Here is a 3,930-nt window from a genome sequence, read left to right on the forward strand (position 1 = left end):
AATAATGTCAAATTAATAATATCACAAAGTGAGAACAGACATAATAAAAATTCTTGCAAAATATATTAAAATAGAAATATTTTCTAATAAAGCAATATTTACACTTGCAAAATATACTGAAAATTCTCTTTATTTTGATTTTAATAAAATTTTATTTCTCAATTTAATAGCTATCATATATAGCTTGTTTCATTTTTTATTAGGTTTTTGATTCAATTTCAAATATCTGATTATTTATCGATTATCAGAACAGGAAGAGAGTTTCAGTATATTTTACAAATTTATTTTATCGATTGCAAATGTTGTTGTATTAAAAAATTGTAATTTTATTTTTCTCGCTTCTAACGTCATAATCCAAAATAGTTGCAGTGAGTAGACAGAGATCTCAATACTTTACACAGAATAATAAATTGAATCAATCGATGTAAAGAAAACACACACACACACACACACACACACACACACACATACACACACACACACACACACACATATATATATATATATATATCAGCTTAAAAAAATACTTTTTAGCGTTTCGAATTCGAAGACAATCTTTTCTACTGTCGCCCTCTCGAACGCGCGTGACATACAGTGGAGTATTCGTTCCCCGAACGCGTCGATATTTGGAAAAACGCGGCTGCTTTAATTTACCATTCCGTAATAAAGAACATCCCGTCCCGTTTTGCCATATATTCGAAGCATAATTTAAACGAAATGATGTAAACGCAATGCAATTAAGTATAACAACATTCATCTTGAATCTCTAAAAAAATTTCTATAGAACGAACCTTAGTCATAAAATACATTGGCGATGTAAAGGTAGAACAAAAATAAGAGCCCAAGATTCCTAAGGGTGACAAAACTGTTCTGGGAGGACATTTTGCGAAAAGCGAAAGAAGCGGGTCCTTCGAGGATTGGCGAAAAAATTGCCTGGGACCTCGGGAGAAGACACATAGACCTTCTTCTTTTTCGTTTGACCGGCTCCGAATAGGTAAAAAGGATAACGACATGTCGTAACTCGTAACACTCGTAACTCACCCGAGCTTCCTCGAGCGAGGAAGCATACGGTACAATCGCCGCTTAGTCGCGACATCTAGCGGTACCGTTTTCTCCCCTTTCTCTTCCTAACCCCGTACCGTACATTCGGTTTGGAGCACGTCATACTCCGCCATTGTTACCCTGCCTGTCTGTGCCGCTACTCCGCTCCGCCGCCGCCGCCGCCGCTGGCCGCCGCCGGAGACGACGTCGACGACGACGACGACGACGACGACGACGACGACGACAACAACGACGACGACGACGACGACGACGACGACGACGACGACGACGACGACGACGACGACGACGACGACGACGACGTCGACGACGTCGAAGTACGGGCGTATCGTGGTGTGTCATCGAAGCCATTCATCGCACGCTCTCGAAATCACCGCGAATCACCGGACGCGAGCCGTCGCGGGATCGCGACTCGCGACAGGCCTTCTCCTTCCCTGGCTCCTTGTGTGTGTGTCTGGTATCGTTCACGCTCGCTCGCGTTCGCCGCATTCACGAGAATCGCGAGATCGCCTCGTTACGGTTCCGTGCACCTCGACGCCGTTTGAAATACCACCTTGTCTGGAGGGCGGTAGTGAGACGGAGAGAGAAAGGAAGCGAAAGAGAGACAGTGACAGAGGGAGAAAGAAGCGCCCTGGCCGTTCGCGAAGGATCGTCCTATACGACGTTCCCTACTGTCACTTTCGTGCCGAGACCGATACGGATCGCACGAAGGCGCGGGTGTCCCGACCGATGCCCCGTCGACTTAGGATTTAGCCCGGTAGCAGTGCGATCGTGCTGTGCGTTCGTTGTTAGTGCATCATGTGATTACTTCCACATCTCTGTAATCTCTTCGCCACGGTGACGGATACTAGCCAGCGTGAAGGTTAGTAGCTTGAAGGTTTTGTTGCTTCTCACTACTCCGCGATTCTCCGCGACGTCCCCGCAGTCTACTATACTTCAACGTGCATTGGGAGTCGAGATCTCGAGGACTCTCTGGTCTCTCGCCGCTCACGGTGATCGCGTCGATCACCTTCCGTCTGTGCTTGACGACCATTCGCCCTTTCCTCGATCGTTATTCCCCCCTTTTGTTTTAATTACCTATGTTTTCCTGCGTTTTTGTGGCACACTAAAATGGGTTTTCTGTGTTTTTAGCGGTAACACCAAAACGATGCGTTTTTAAAAAGGAAACAAAGAAAGGATGTCCAGTTAGAACGGTTGGAAAATCCAGTTAAATATACTTTTTTTGAGTATGTTTTTGTTAGTCAGAGCGGTCCTTATTCTATATAATAATTTTAGTTATAGCGTCGACAGGAGCAGAAAAGATTTAGAACTGACTGTAAGGACTGACGGTCAGTCCTGACTAGCAAATTTGCTAAATCGCTATAGTCCGCTGCCTGTAACGTAGACAATGAAAGAAAGTTCGGTTTAGTTAGAACTACCCTTTAGTGTCATGTATTCAATCCTTTTGAAGCATACCGCGCAGTGATTTTGGAAAGCAGGTTTTTCTCTATAAAGAGGCTTTATATACCTGTAAGGTTTTATATTATTGTATTAAATTTGTATTATTAATATTTGTATTTAATTAATTTTGGTGTTATTTTATTGAAAATAATAAGACCATTCCTAAACATGGCTGCTAACAAATGCTTTATGCTCGGTAACTTAATATTTTTTATTTCAATTCGAATAATATTGAACGAAACATTGGTAGAATTAGTTTAAGGAATATAATACATATATTGTAACTTAATTTGGATTATTAAATATAGTTAATAACTTTAAAAGTAAAATGATATTTTATTCTAAGGTAATATTTTTTTTACAATAAATTTTTTAGTCAATCGATTGCGAGTAAGAGAAGCGGTCAAAATCAATTGGAATAATATTACATTTATATATATTTAAATAAATTTATCTCATACATATGACTATATGCTGATTACTTTTCAGACTTGTAACACAATTAAACTAAAATAATAATTTCCCCGAATTTAATGTTACTAGCATTTTAAAAACTGTAGAGAACTTATTGTGAAATGATCTTTAGTTTTAAAGATGACTATTAGCATTTTATTAACATTATTAAATTGCTTCTCAATGTAATTTGTGATATTATGTATTTTTAGCTTTAGTTTAAGACTGTTTCAAGATCGACAAATTCAGCGCAATTTCGCTAGAAATTGTTGTTAAGATATTGTTAAAGACGATTCGAAGTGAGTCGAAACTGTTATATTATTATATATAATCCGATACTCTCTGTTATATGTATACGTATTATTATATGTATACGTATACGAATGAAGATATATGTAAATGTTAAATTATGGTACACAAATTACCGCGCAGATCTTACTCTCATTTGCTTTTTTAAATTTTGTTTTTTAGTTACATCTCGAAGGACTAATTAATAATTGTTATTTTTTTTAATAAGAGTTACAATAATATTATACAACAATAAGCATCAAGATTTGCTTTAACCGAATATGGGCTGCTTTACTTGTTTCTGTGGATCATTTCTCAATCGATTTTTTTTTCATTTATTATTGTTAATAATTTTAGTTATTCAGGAATTTATTAAGTGCGTGTCTAATCTCTGCGACAAAAAGCGACTAGAATTGGAAAGTTATACTTTCCGTATAAAAACGAATATATAATACCTACATATGAAATAGTTTAATAAGCTCAATATTTAACAATATAACTTCATAATTTTAATGAAAATATTCTTCTATTTTATCTTAATTACTTTCTAAAAGCATGTCTGTTTATTATTAAAATATTTTTTTATCCAGGTTCTAAATCGCCAAATTGTAGATATTCAAATACAATATTATATAGAAAAATCTATATATTTTTTTATAATTATTTTTATTTTTAAAAATATGTGTAATA

At 36.7% G+C, this 3,930-nt stretch overlaps 1 protein-coding gene across 1 annotated transcript in view; it reads left to right on the forward strand.

The window, feature by feature from the left end:
* The first annotated feature begins 1,333 nt into the window (after window positions 1-1,333).
* Window positions 1,334-3,930, forward strand: part of LOC108694290 — a 20,405-nt gene continuing 17,808 nt past the window's right edge. The window contains exon 1 of the mRNA XM_018203689.1: window positions 1,334-1,921. The gene's annotated coding sequence lies outside the window, so the exon portion shown is untranslated. The remainder of the gene's footprint in view (window positions 1,922-3,930) is intronic.

This window comes from Atta colombica, unplaced genomic scaffold (assembly GCF_001594045.1).
Source record: "Atta colombica isolate Treedump-2 unplaced genomic scaffold, Acol1.0 scaffold12, whole genome shotgun sequence".
NCBI classification, from domain to species: Eukaryota; Metazoa; Arthropoda; class Insecta; order Hymenoptera; family Formicidae; genus Atta; species Atta colombica.